This window comes from Marmota flaviventris, chromosome 4 (genome assembly GCF_047511675.1).
Source record: "Marmota flaviventris isolate mMarFla1 chromosome 4, mMarFla1.hap1, whole genome shotgun sequence".
Taxonomy (NCBI): domain Eukaryota; kingdom Metazoa; phylum Chordata; class Mammalia; order Rodentia; family Sciuridae; genus Marmota; species Marmota flaviventris.
In genome coordinates this window covers 12,196,243-12,211,790 of record NC_092501.1, presented here as the reverse complement: position 1 = coordinate 12,211,790, position 15,548 = coordinate 12,196,243, and positions in this window count along the sequence as shown.

The window sequence follows — 15,548 nt, the reverse complement described above, 5'->3', positions numbered from 1 at the left end:
AGAGTTAATGGATAAAATGTGCCCTGCATATTCCATGGGACATACTTGTATGAAAAAGAATTATTTGTTGCCTGTATGAAATTCAACTCTAGCTGGGTTTCCTGGGCTTTTGTTTGCTAAATCTGGCACACCTATCTAAGGGAATAACCAGGATGAAAATAAGCGTGGACAAGACGGGTGCAAAGGGATTATGGAAAGGTAAATCCCACGAGGCTTCACACTTGGCAATTTCATCCAGATGCATTGCTGTTGGGTGGTCAAGAAGCCTCTCAGAGACAGGAGTGGATTAGCAAGGGAGATAATGAGGTGACAGCGAATGTCAGGTTTTTCCCTTCTGAGACTTTTGCACCTGTGCCTAGGCTCACCTGAACCTACAACTCCTGCATGTAGCTTCTATCCTGCAGCCAGTCACTGCCCCCCTCCCATCCTCTGTCTCAAAAGAAACAAAAGACCAAGTGGATTTTCACCTTAAAGGGAGGTAGGTGTCTTAGGGGACATTTTGCTGCAAAATCCCTACTTAAAACATCTTCAGCAGGGGTTTAGTTTTCTCCTTTCTCAAGACCTTTGGAGGTAGGGACTGTGCGCACTGGTTCTGTTGCTCAGCAAAGTAAAGACCATGTGCTTGAAGCACCAGTTTCTACCTCATGGTTATGAGGTGGCTGCTACTGCATTAGCCATCACATTCCTGTAAAGGACAGGAGGAGGAGAAGCGGGGAGGGCCAGTCAGCCGTTTCAGAGTCTATTCTTTCTTGTGGAAACAAACAGCTTCCAGAACCCTGTCCATGTCCTCAAACTTTTGTTGTGATTCCTAAGAGACTTTTGAGCTTCTACAGTAGGACCACGGAGGTGGAATGACTTTTAGGAGGTCGGAAAAATGGCCGAAAGGAACCCTTCCCTGGTTTCTGGAAGGAGCACCGAAAGAATCCAGGCTCAGGATCCAACACCCCTTGGTTCAAATGCAGGTCATCACCTTATCTATGTGCCTTTGCGCAAGACACACCACCCATGTGTCCTCATTTGCAAAGTGAGGGTGACAGTGGTACCTCAGTGAATACTGGGGGGTCAGAGATACAGGTCTGCTATGGTAAATGCGGTTCATGCCCTGAAGACCCGCACTGAGGTTTCACCCCCATGGTGCAGCATTAAGAAGACCTTAGAGGTGGGCCTCAGAGAGGTGATGAGCATGAGGTCATCAGACAGAGCCCCAGGACTGAGTGCTAGTGGCTTTATGAGAGGAAGGGAGGCCAGAAGATACACCTGGGTACATGTGCTCCCTATCTTGTGCTCTGCACTACACAAGGACTCTACCAGTAAGGTCATCCCCAAGACATGGCCCCCCAAACTGCACCTCCTTTCTTGTTAACTCACCTAGTCTGTGTTGGTGTGCTACGGGCCACGTGATGGTAGGTATGAAATGAAGAGTCTCCAGATTATTATTTGGAGACACCTGCCAATTAACTATGAGTGTTTTTCTCATTTAGATAAAATATGCCTCCTTTTTGGTGCATATTTTCAAAAAAGCTAAGTTCCAAATTATTAACTCTACAATGTATTTGCCATTCAACAGAACCACTATACAATGATTGTAAAGGTGACCCTGGGTTGCCTGGGTCAACCAAGGTCATTGAGCTCCACAGTCATGTCATTAGCAGAAAAAGTGTTACAAAAAGATAATTCTGTAGACACAGGTTTGGGGCACTGTTTTGCATTTTTTCAAAATATTTTTTTTAGTTGTAGATGAACACAATATCTTTATTTTTATGTGGTGCCGAGGATGGAACCCAGGGCCTCCCACGTGTGAGGTGAGCGCTCTGCCGCTGAGCTACAACCCCAGCCCCTCTTTTGCATTTTTAAGTCATCATCTTTCTTTAAATACATAATTTTTGAGTCAAGGAATGTTTAGTTCTAGATGAAACAATGAAATGTCATCTTGAAAGCCCTTAACTTGAAAACATATTTTGTATTCAGATTCCCAACAAAAGAAGACCATAGAACTCAAGGTAATCAAAAATTTTTTCAAGGACCAAACAATAGACAGACTCATGGACTCAACATGACGATTGTATAAAATGGCCTTGAGGATGTTGGCATTTACTTGACAACTGTAGCCCCATGAACTTTTCGTAAAGGATGAAAGAGAATTGTATACACTATTGCAATATTCAGATATTAAGAATCTAAATATGGGCTAGAGAAATTAGGGGAAGCTATTGCAAATGCACAGATGTTTAAAATTTACCAGAATGAACACACGTGCCAGAACTTGAGAAAATTAAAGAGGCAATAGCATCAGAATTCTTCATTATTTGTTTTTTTTAAAAAAAGTCTATACACAAGCCAATTTAATACACACAACGCAAATATCAATGACTTGTCCAAGGAAATATTGAAACCCATTAGGGTTGCACGTGCGTAATCTGATTCAACAAGTCGGTATATTTTTTCTCGAGAACATAATATCTTTTCTGCATTGTGTGAGATGAAGGTTAGATTACATTTCTTGCCTGTGCAATAATTCCCACATCATAAATTCTGATGAAATTATATCAATCTATAAAGCAAATGGATGTCTGACCCACCATCGTTCCCAGTTCTCAGCGCGGGAGAGGCTGACGCACAGGCAAATCCCCAGCTGCTTGGAGCGCGGCTGTGACAAGCTGCCTTCGCTGGGAACTGTGATTAACTATCTTGACCAGGAGCGCCTGTTAGAGTTTGTGGTTTCTGCTCTGAATATTAAACTTGGGCAGACAAGAGTCCTTATTGTGGGGAGCACTGGGAAACGGTAATACAAAATTGCTTTATATTTGCGGGATTTGATTGCTTTAGATGATACAGCCCTAGCTGGTGGGCCTCTCTTGCTGCTTGTATTTCCAGATTATAAATCATTCCTTTGACAGGGTATCTGCCACAACCAGGTCTCGGTTTCCGTGGTATCATTTTTTTATATTACAACTGGCAACTGCTCTTCTGGGCTGTTCCTATAAATGACACACTTTGCATAATTTATGAGAATGGGGTCAAAATCGAAGCTAATGAAGGCCTCCCCAACTTTTCTTGTACACGTTACGGCACCTCAGGCTTTGAGTTTTGAGGGGACCACATCATGGTCAGAAGTGTCAGAGTGTTGCCTGGGATGGGCAGGCGTTGTGTTTACTGATCCTGAAATTCAGTGTTGCCAAAGTCAGCAGGAATCAAAGTTCAATTCGCAATTAGCCAACCCATTGCTGGTACTGAACCTTCGAGAGCAAGGCAATTGCTCCTTAAAATTTATAACAAGACACAAAAGCACTGGTTACATCGTCATGTGGAAGGGTGGACAGAGGCAAGTGCCTCGTTTTTACCCTTCTGAAAATAAGGCTGTTAAGGGAGATGCTCTTCGGGCTTTCTTCCAACCCTGACCTCTTGATGGCTACAGAATTCCTCGGTGGAATGGAAGGACAATAAACACCGGTGATGGTAAGGAACGTGAGCTGCTTCCTCGTTGCAGGACCGAACCCTAGATTTAAATCTGAGGTTTGAGAACCTGAACAAACTTTCTTTCCTGGAAGCCATCCAGCTTTGCGGCAGCAGATCCGTCCTTAAAGTTAAGTGTCTGAAGACTTCTCCTGGCTGAGCCTGCGGTGCTCTGGTTTCTGTCTCTGTGAATTTAGGGAGATACTAATTTGGAAGACGATGCCCAAGAAAGCTAGCGAGATCCAAGGCATGCTCTGCGATGCCTCTGAACTGTGCTCATTTGAATTTATGAGTGAAGGAATCAATAGTTAAAGACTGGTTTGAAACAACCTTGGCCAAGAAATAAGAAGCTCTCAATAAGTGTCCACCAGGAGGCCTGGCTTACTCCTGGTCCCTGGAGTTGTTCTTCTTAGCACATTGCTTCTCTGGCATCTCATCAGTCGGGATACGAAGCAGGAATTGGCCCAAAGCTCACCGTTACCTGGAAGTGGTTTCCAAATCAACCCAGTCCAGCATTTCCTGAGCTATCATTGTCCATCCCCACCCACCCGCCCCTCGCCATCCGAAAGAGGTATATATATTTCAGATATAAGGAAAATATAAGGCACAAGAAATTTTTTATTGATAAATATTGAATATTGACATTGATTAGGGGAGATTTTACTTCATTATTGTATTTTAGGACAGGAGAGCTTGTTGAATTTTACAGAGAAACTCAGATGATTAGAGCAAAATATCTTGATCCCAACTCATAGAGGCAGTGGCAGAATTAAGACTAGACCCAAGGCCTCCTGATTGACGTACAATGATGTCCAAGCTTTTTTGCCCGGGAGCTGCCCTCAGAAATGCCTGTCGCACTCACTCACAGGCACCTGGCACAAAATTCCTGGAAGGGATTCTCACTGCGCTGATCCTTTCTGCTTTATTCTACTTCGCTTATTTATTTTTTCCACATCGGTCCTGAACTATTTAGGGTTCCTTGCTTTTGGTTAAAAACACTATTCTAAATTTCCTTTGCTCAAAAATTACTTATCAGATTCCCTTTCATAAAAGCTTTTTAAAAATAAGCTCTGATTAGCTGTCAGAGGAGCAGGGGGCATGGCATGTCCCATCCAAGGTCAGATTCGGCTGACCTGCCCCATTGGATAAATACAAAACTGATGCCTTCAAGAAGTTCCCAGTTTCCCTTAATAGTAAATGACCAGAGATGTTCAAAGAACTAGAAAAGAAAACCCAAATAACACAAGAGCCAGAAGCAACAACTTTACTCAAAGGTGAGCTCTTCCGAGAGTCAGATCCTGCTACTCTGCAGATCTACCCTTTGTAGATCTTGGCCTCATTTTAGGGCTGTTTGTTTTGGAGTAAATGGCTTTTGTTAATAACTGCGTGTCTTGGTTTCTTTGGATGGCTGCAGTGAACACCCAACATCGTTATTCTGGTTTGACCAGCAGTGGGGAAAGTGGGGTTTTGCTAAGAAGCTAAGCCAGGCTTGCTAACCTAGCCACAAATAAGGAGGAAAACGTCTCTTCTAGAGTGGTCTTGGGGTATTTGCTGGTGGGCTTCTAAATGATACCCTCAGGTGACCAGGCCTGCAGTCTCCTCGCCAGCAGAGCACAGGAAACCCTAGTTTGAACACACGCCTTGTTCAACATGTGGCTGGCTACTCCCTTCCCGCCAGGGTGCAGAGCAGAGACGCACATGGGAGCAGTGGTAGAAGTCCCCCAGATGCCAGGAACAGGAAGTGTGGAAACATTCTCAGGAGACCTCAGACCTTCCCTGGGTGGACTCCTGCCCTCGAGATGTGCACGCTTCCCAGCTGAAGGGCAGCTGGCCGGCAGCAAGCCAGAGCTCCCTCTGCCCGCCCCTTCCATTGGACAAGGCGTGGACCTGCATCCCATCAGCTCAGGGAACACTGGATTCCAACCCTGGGGCTCATCCTTTCAAATGGGGGATGGAACAGCTTAGCTTCTTTTTCTGTAAGTTCCCATGCCCCCATTCTGTGGTTATTCTGCGCCAGCCAAACCTCGTTTTCCATTCAGGGCTGGTTTCTGGCAGAACGCCCACTGCAGGACTCCAGCACTGACAGAGGTTAATGGGTACCATTTAGCCACTCTCTGCAGCATTGGTTTGATCTTCTTGGCTCTGATACTCTTCCTCATCTTGGCACAAGAAAATTCAGCTTTTGCCCTTTATCTTGTTATCCAAGAGCCTGAATGCCCATGACAGGCGCGGATGCAGACGCTGCCCCTCCGAGTCCTTGGCAGACGGGCAGAATGCAGACCGGCATGGGCAACATGCATGAAGCTCTTCATTTCCCCTCAACGGCCAGCTGGCCTGCCACTGAAACCAAGACCAATCAGAAGAGACACACGCGGATGTGACCGGTGCTGTCTTGTTTCCTTCTCCACAAAGACAGCAAAGGACCAGATAGGGTCAGAGGAAGCAGCTGCCCCCTAGAAGCAAGGAAAGCTTATTGGATCTGCCCCAAATCCAAAGAATTCTTCACTACTCTGTGTTCCTGAGCCCCAAGAGCTGCTTTAGCCCACACAGCTACATATGACCTTGACTTTTGAAGAAAAATGTCCAGGTAAAGTTGATCAATGCACATCAATTCCAGAGGGCCCCTCTCTGGAGTGCCCACTGCTGCTAAAATCCACTTGGACAGTTCCTGACTCTCCACAGAAGACCCCACTGCAGAGAGGAGGAAGGAGAAGGGGACAAGGCATGACATCACATTATTCCTGAAAAAGCCTCAAGTCACCCATGTGGTCCCACACTGTGCCCAGCCTCCCTGGGGAGCACAGACTGTCATGAGGTTGCCCTTCAGTCCAGCACCAGACTGACAGATGAAGTAGATGCATAGATCTAGGAACCCAAAATGTCTACCTTTTAATCCAAGACTCAGGGCAGGAGAGACAAGGAGCTCCAGACTGGGAGTGGGAGATGCTGCATCACTCTGGCAGGTGTCCATGAGCGGGCAGCACACAGAATCACTGCCCCAGGACACCCCCTGCCTGGCCTCCTCTCCTCTGATGTTTCTCTCCAGAGTTGAAATTTGCTCATGGTAAATGAACAAACGAAATGGCTCCACTGCACAGGGTTTCTAGAATCTTCATCTCTGAGTTTAGCAGGGAAAGGAGTTCAATTTCCTATTTTGAATTCCTACCCTCCTTGTTGCCCCAGAATCAATAATTCCTCTCTGGATCTACATGTGAGATTCAAAATTTCAGACAAATTTGTCTGAGGGTGTTCTGGATCAAAATTCTCAATCATGAACTGCAGAGGGAAGAACTGAGAGCCCCGGGAGACTTTGCGGAGCAACAGACAGCCTCAGTTTAACCAGCTGAGAAGTGGGGATGGCAGCCCCTCCTCTGCAGAAAAGGTGCAATCTGGTTAATTAATTGACTTCTTCAGAGCAGAAAATGTGTCATCTTCATCCTCTCCACAACCTGAAGATGAAAGGTGTGAAATCGTGTCATTGTTCCATAAATGGTTGCATCAAACATGGGACGCCTATAAATCTGTAGCACATAATTATCATAAAAATACCACACTGTTAAACTCCCAGGAAGAGCGGTGCCCGTGTGACTGTAGGGAAGCAAGAGGAGTGCAAGAACCAGGAGCCCAGGACCCCGCCCAAGCCCCCTCCCACCACCACCTGTCCCCCAGATTGCTGAGGCAGCTCCCTGCTTCCGCCTGGCCACCTTCTGTCTGTGCTCCACACAGCGACACAGCACTCCAAACGCCTCCTACCTCACCTGGATTCAAAGCCCAAGTCCCTGCAGTGGCCTAGCAGCCCCACAAACGGAGCCTTACCTGACCATTACCTGGCCATTGCCTATCTACCCTCGGCTTCTACTCCTGTCCCCTGTCCCTGAACTCCAGCCCTGCTGACCTCACTCTGACCCTCCCCAGGCCAGCAGGCTCCTGCCTCTGGGCCTCTGGGCTTGCTGCCCCCCACCCCAGGTGCCTTCTCAGGTGTGTGCAGAGCCTGCTCCTTCCTCCTCTGGGGTTTTGCTCAAGCGTCATCTTCGTAGTGAGGCCTTCCTGACCATCTGCTTCAAAATGGCAGCCTTGTCCCTCCCACTCTCCTCCTTCCCCTTTCCTGTTTTCTTGTTCTCCATGATGGGTCCATCTGATCAGTTTGCTCACTTCTGCTCCCCACAGGGGCCAGGTCAGCTCCAGGAAGGCCATAGCACTTGTTCTGTTTTGCTCCCTGCTGCATTCTTGGAGTCCAGGATGGTGCCTGCCACGTGGAGGTGTTTGCAAAGATTTGTTGGATGAATGAATAAAGTTCTTGCAAGTCGACAGGCTTTTTTTGCTTTCCTTAAGATGACCCCAGGCAGGCCCTCTTCTCATTCCCACAGCTGCCCTTTGAACTATTTTTAGATGTGCACATCTGCCTTCGAGGGAGATATTCAGCAGAGATGGGGGATCCCAAAAGAAGATAGCATTGCCTGAGCTCTGAGTCTGTTCCACTAACGTGGGAGCAAAGCCTTCCCCTCCTTTACATCCCATGACTTTGCAGTATGTCTGCTACAGCCCTGGGTGGTGGTTAGGAGCTTCCCTGGTAAGTGGTGGGGTGAGCGGGTTTGCCGTGAAACACTGACTTCCTGACTTCTTGTGTTGTAATCCAATGGAACCATGTGAAGATGGTGCTGGGGGAGACTCCAGTCCACGTTAAAGGACACGTGTCTTATTAAAGGCCATTGGATTGCAAATAACAGAAACCCACGCCAGCAGCCAAAGTAATACATGAGTTTTATTGGAAGGATGCAGGGATGTCTCAAGGGACTTCAGGAAAGGAGGGACTCGGTGATTGCAGTCCTGAAGTAGACAGCCAGGGTAAGCCGCCTGCACCCCCTGACCTATGGTCTGTCCTCACAGCTGGACTCTTATACCTGTTTCTAGCACCTCCCTCTGCCTTCAGCTGACGTGTCCTGTCTCTCTGGGAATGTGGGTAGACATTGCTGCTACAGGTGACTCAATGGTCCTTTCAAGCTCCAACAGCAGCCTGGGATTCCTAGCCCTAATTCCAGGGATGTGAGATCTGACTGAGACTTGGGACAGATGTCTCTCCTGACATGATTTTTGGTGGTGATGGGGATAACATCTTTCACGGGTCTGCAATTTCCTATTTGAAATTTCTGGATCTAAATACGTTTCTTTTTTTACAGCCTTCTCTATCTGATGATGGCATTATGGATCATAGGCTATATACCGCATAACGTCATCACTGGGTGTAGAAACACATTCTAAAATTGAAGTCCTGAACATTTCTGTAGGAAAACGTATGGATATTCATAATTAATGAGACAAATAAAAATGATAAACAGCTTCAGTTCAGGCCAGGTCAGGCTTTGCTGCCAAAAGAATTCATATCAGGTTTGAATTTGTCCCAAATGAGTTAGAAAATCTTTTGGTTTCCAGAGTCATTTGGATTTCTGATTGAAGATAAGTAGGGTGATGTAATTTATCATTCAAACTTCATTTCTGAGAACGGGGGTGGGGGGGATGCTCTTCGGAATTACACTGAGAAGAATGCTGAGAATATGCAATGCTGGCAGAGTGGCCTTTTAATGTCCCCAACCCTCCTAGCAGGAACAGCCAGCACAGCTATAGCAATATCTGACTCCGTCAGCTATAGCAATATCTATAGCAATATCCGTGGAACACATTCATGCAGGAACTGAACAGCAGGTATTCCCAGAGACTCCAAGGGCAATTAATCTTTCAGAATTACAAGATCTATGTGGACTCCGAGTGGGAGGAAGTTATGGGGCATCAACTGGACTTCTAAACAGGGTGACCCAAAAGCAGGTACCTACCAGAAACGTGACAGATCAATTTGAAAACGGCAATTGAAAGTGGGAAAGATTTAGCACACTCCAATTCTCAGGGGAGTGCAAGGGTGTGTGGAATATACCTGAAGAGGAACAGTGCTCTGGGCCTCATGGACTCGCAAACAGAGGAAATTTCCATCCAGAACAAAGCTTCTCCCTGAAGAGAAATGTTAGGAACATCATCTAGAACAGGACACAGAAAGCAAAGGAAAAAAATAAGATCCAGATAAAACTGGAAAGACAGCATGAAGCTGTCGTATGCATGAAGCCTGGGGATGGAACCCAGGGCTTCATGCATGCTAGGCAAGTGCCCTACCACTGAGCCACCTCCCCAGCCTCGGTTTTTCTCCTGTGGTTTTTATCACACTGTGGAACAAAGAAGAGGGAGCCCTAGAACCATGAAACTGGGGGGAGGAGGAACAAGTTCTAGCTCCCCCATCCTAAAAGGAAAGGAAAAGTAGTTTGACACAACGACCAACAAAATAGAATTGTAGTCAAATCCATTCAAAATTAATATTAAGGAAAACAAATAGCAGGTCAGAAACATATCCACAAGACTGATGAAAAACAAAACTAACATTTCAAAAAAAGCTAAAAGATAAAAAGGTCTAAAATTATGAAAAAATATGAAAGAAAATAATGGGTCAGAATTTTAAAAATTTAGAAATGAGGTTATAGAAGTTAAGAATTATTTAGAAATAAAACCGTAAATGACTTCATAAGTGAAGACCAAATTGGAAGAAATTTGTACATGTGTGAACATACATATGGTGCCTTATAAGATATGAAGGCAAAAAGAAGAAAGAATTAAATGCCTGTAATCCCAGTAGCTCTGGAGGCTGATACAGGAGGATGGCAAGTTTAAAGCCAGCCTCAGCAATTTAGCAAGGCCCTAAGCAACTCAGTGAGACCTTGTCTCAAAATAAAAAATAAGAAGGGCTGGGGATGTGGCTCAGTGGTTGTGCCCCTGTGTTCAATCTCAAATACCAAAAAAGAGAAAAAATTAAACTTAAAAAGAAAGAAAAAAGATTCAAAAGAAAATGACATGTATAGGAGATATGTCAAAAAAGTGTGGGGGGGAACAACGTAGGTATAATAGGAGGCCTCCCTGCCTCCGAGATGGAGCAAATCAAACACCAAAACCAAAAATACAGGGAAATGTCCGTGACGTGGAAAGTCACCTAGAACCACACATTGAAGGACATAGGGTAGACAGGAAGGAAGGAAGGAAGGAAGGAAGGCAGGCTTGCTTACAGTGAAGAGTAGTGTTGAAAAATTACCAAACTTTACAAAAAAGAATCCTTTGGACCTGCAGTTAAAGAAGAGGAAGTCACTTGGGAAGAATATGAGATTATCATTGTACTGATGAGCATTAATGCTCTATGCTAAAAGAAAGAGGAATGAATACTTTAAGAAAATCAAAGAAAGAAAATGCAACTCCATGTTCTATATCCAGTTAAATTGACGTTAAAGTACAAATATTGAAGATGAACTCTCATAAAGATAAGATAACTCAAAATATTTTTCTCCTAAATTGTTCTTGAGGAGTCTCTTGGATAACAAGCTTCGTGGGATCAAAACAGTGACGGAGATTCTGATGGGACTGGGATTCAGATTCCTGCTGGGAGAAAAGGGAGGTACGAACGTGGGGCAGAAGATTTAAGAGAAAATCCTGTCGCCCTGAACTTGAGCTGGAAGTATCAATATCATGTTTTATCTTTAAAATGTCTCAGCCATATCCAACAAAGCATCTAGAAATCACAACCAACCAACAGGATCCAGCACCTGGAAGAGACACACTGAAGGGGGACAGGGCATCGCGGAGCAGCGGCTGCTTCAGGAAACAGACCAGTGGAGCCTGGACCTTCGTGTAACGTCAGAAGCAAGCAGGCCATCAAAGGCCAGTAGACACCTGTCAAGGGGCTTCATGCCAACGTGAAGCAGTTCCACCCGCCAACCCAGGGTAAGTTGAGCACCGATAAGCATAAGAGCTCTAATGCACTCAAACAAGTGAAATGTAAAATCTACGAATTCATAACGATGCAAAAATAATCAAGTGAAATAAAAATAAAAGGGATGAAGAAGGAACCATGCGGGGAAAAGAGATTTAACAGATATGTTAATGTGGGCTCTTATTGGAAGCATAGTTCAAGCCAAATTAAAAACAAAAAGCTTGAAAAACAAAACACATTTAAAACATTTATGAGAAAAGTGGAAATGTTCACACTGACATGCTATTTGATTCTACTAAGGGATTGTAGTTTATTATTTAAGATGTGATGATGTGATAATGGTACTGAAGACACGCTTTTTAAAAATGTTCTTATAAAAAATAAATAAGTAAATAAAGGTATTGTGTCAACCACATTAAAAAATATTAAAAAAAAAAAATGGGGCTGGGGTTGTGGCTCAGCGGTAGAGTGCTCACCTAGCACATGCGAGGCCCTGGGTTCAATTCTCAGCACCATATAAAAAATAAATGAGTAAATAAAGGTATTGTGTCAACCACATTAAAAAAAAATTTAAAAATAAAAATAAAAATGTTCTTATTAGTGGCTTGGGAGGCTGAGGAGGCTGAGGCAGGAGGATCACAGATTCAAAGCCAGCCTCAGCAACAAGGCAAGACCCTAAGCAGCTTAGAAAGACCCTGTCTCACAATAAAACCTAAAAAGGTCTGGGGATGCTGCTCAGTGGTAAAGAACTCCAGGATTCAATCCCTGGTACAAAAATAAAAGTTCTTAACTTTTGTAATTCTCATGCCTGGAATTTGTTTTTAAATAATACAGAAGAGAAAAATAATGCATGGGGCTTTATTGTTCTATCCTGTATATTTTTATATATTTTGGATGTTTTACAAAATGAGTTTTTTAAACATTTGCATTAGGATAACAGACATCAGTTAGGACTGTTCCAAACCAGGCTGTCATCCATCCTATGGATAAGGGGTTATGGAACTAGTTTCCAAAACCGTAGAGGCACCCAGAGGAACAGAAGGCGCAGGTGGGTCAAACTCTGCAGAAAGAAAGTATCCAGTAGGGCTGTATTCCCATCATTTAGTATTTTTAATGCTATTAACTCCTCCATTTTCTTTTTCTTTTTACCTGCCTCAATCCATGTTTAATCTGTGTAATAACAATTTCCTATTTGAGAAGTTCTGCCGAGTTTCTTCTCCTTCTCCTTTTTTAAATCTAGCTCCGTTTCTCCTGAAGAGCCTCTAGCAAACAGGCCACTAAAATTCGGCAGCTTTATTGTTGAATGCATTCAATTATCATTTCTTAAGTCTAGCACCACATTCCTTTAATGATTTAGGACCTTGCACGGTTTTAAAACGTCTCCAAAAGCTTTCATTGTAAATTGTGCTAAACATCAAAGGAGGTGAGTGATGCCCAGATGCTGCTCACCGCCTGTGAAATTCCCAGCCCTAAAGAGGATGGGCAGCCCTTGACAGATTTGGAATCAGAGCCGGGCATAAAGAAGCAACCTGCATTTTGGATGCTAATCCAAAGCCTAGCACCGCGTATGAAAAACCGCATTAGGAAATCTTTTTTTTTTTTTTTTAAATGGACCTTCTGCAATGATTCCCTGCTTTATTTCAAGTGCCACCAAGAAATACAGTGATGATTCTAACGTCCACCAGGGCTAAGAAGTCCCCTAAGGCCTCAGCCAGTCTAGGGTTAGTGTACTGGGTTTCTGTTTAAACAGGGACCCTAAATCAGAAACTTAGAAAAGTCTTCTTATTCTTCACATGCTGTCTTAAAACAAAAGCCAAACAAACACTTGGATATTCTGGGTCTTTCCTTTGTGATGTCCTGCTAGGGGATCTTGTCCCTATGCCAGAGAAGGTTCCTGATGCTTCTACCCACATCCTTTGATGCTGGGATGTTTGTAAGAGGGTTGATTCTGAAGATAAATCCCATATGCTTCTAGGCTTTTTTTTTTTTTTTTTCTTAAAGGGAAAACAAAAACGCAATTTCTGCTCACCCATACCATCATGAAAATTTGATAACTTGTGTCTTTCAGGATGGCTGATTATTTTGCAACATGAAAATTTAGCTTTGGCCCATGCAGTACAGAATCTGTGAGTGAGAAGATTCCCCAACCTAGTTGCAGAGAGAGCCCTGCCTTTCCCATCTCATGCTGATACTTACTCCCTTCCTGATAGACACCCTTGTCTGTCTGTCTGTCCCCAGACATCTGTCAAGGACCACCCAGGCTGCAGCACAGTGTTAGGCTTGCTGGACGGTCGTGAAGCCCAGGGCCTCCTTTCTTTTCTTCAGAGAGGCTTAGTGCAGCACAGACTGACCAGCAGCTTAGAGGTCCCCGGGGTCCCTCTCTGTGGCCTGGTGGCTGGGTAGCCCTGGGGTAACAGCAGACGCTCAAGGCCAGGCTGCCTGTATTTGGGCTCTGGCTTTAGGACCTCACACAAGTCCCTGGCACCTCAGTTGATTTATCTGTAGAATGGACATACTAAAGCCCTACCTCTAGGGTCATTGTGAGCCTAAACCAGTACATATAAAAGTGGCTAGAACAGGGATGAACGCTACCCACCTGCTCTTTTTTAATAACTTGTAACATCAACAGGCCAGCACTTACCCCTCCCTCTCCTCTCTTGGACCCTCTGCCCTCTCTCACCCTCTGGCCAACGCCCTGTGACCTCACTCACCTCCTCCCCTCCCCGGCTCTTTTCTCATTCCTCCCAGTCATCTGCCTCCATTTGAAAACAAAGAAGCACGAACTCCATGTCCTGACCTACTTTTTAAAAATAGTGTCTGTCAAACATGGTAACACAGTGTCTCCCGGACAAAGCAGAGCAGGGCCTCTTTCACCTCCCTCTCCTCCCAAGGGCAAAGTGTCCCTGGCGCCCAGCAACGGGCCTGGCTCTTGCTGATCGGGGGCCCGGATGGTGCTTATCAGGGGAAGAGGCCACCCTCCTGAGGTGAGGAGGACACCTCAGCAGTCAGGAAGGTGCCTGGGAGCCGGAAGGGTGGCCAGGCAGCCTTGGAAGCAGCTAGGAAGGGTGCTGGCTGGAGTTTCACCAAAACAAACAAAAAAAGCAGAGAAAATTATTTGGAGCACGTTGGCACTTTGGAGAGAATGATAAATAAAGAGGACACTGAAGGCATCTGTCCACATGCTGTGTAATTTGTCCTCTGCTGTCCTTTCAAGACAGGGTTCCATAGGGACATAGGACAATCAGCAAGCCTTTGGAATCAGATTTTGGGTTTCTTTTATATGCTATCAGCAGGAGGGCTGAGATTTATTCTTGTTACAATTGCAACAGCACTTATTGAGTACCTACTGCATCCCAGGCACTAGACTGGGGCACCATATGCCATGTCTCTGATCCTCACCAGTACTATGCACAGTAGGTGGGCATATTCCTTTTTTTCCCTGTGAAGTTAAACAACTAACCTCAAGCCACACAGCTAATAAGAGGCAGAGCTGGGATTCAAACCCAAGGCAAAGTGAGTCCAAGCCTGGAGTCAAAAGCACACGGTTAACATATTGTCATAGTCCTATTAATACCACAATTTTAATTTTCAATGATGCATCGTGCAATATGCCACATGTATGCGTCAGTATTACGCTACCAATGTGTAGCCTTCAGCTCCTTGGAATAAGATACTATCTCAGAGTGACGAGTTGCATCTGATTGTGTAATTATTAAAGTTTCCTTTCAACACTTTCCATCCGGGGGTCAAAGCGAGACTCCAGAAAACTGATAATTTTTCAAATATTCTGTTGTGTATGTACAAACTGGCAGAGAAAGAAGAGCCCTAAGGAGACTGTTTAAGATTTTAGTGCAGCTACTTAAAAATAAGTACATAACGTTGTTTGATTTCTGAGAGGCCTACAGGAATAGTAAACAAATCAGGCAGCCAGTCCTTTATAGCGCACTACCTGGGAAAAGCATTGTTTGTTCACAGCAAATATGTAACCACAAAACACATTAAAATGCAGAAAAACCATCTGACCAAACAAAATAACGATAAATCAGCTTGAAACTTGTTGCCATTACAGGATATTAAATATGCTCATCTAGGGGAGAGTATGCGTTAGTCACCTACTTAATTGTGCACATAATTAAAGGGGTTGCTGCGCTATGATTTATAGGTTGGATCTTCTAATTACTTAGCTGTAGCAATTAGGATTTTCTTTGTATTACACTTCTTCAGGCCAAAGATGCCTTCTATCGCTTGGGCCAGATTTAGGAGGGCAAATTCTGGCTCCTGTCCCATCCCCCAGTGCCGC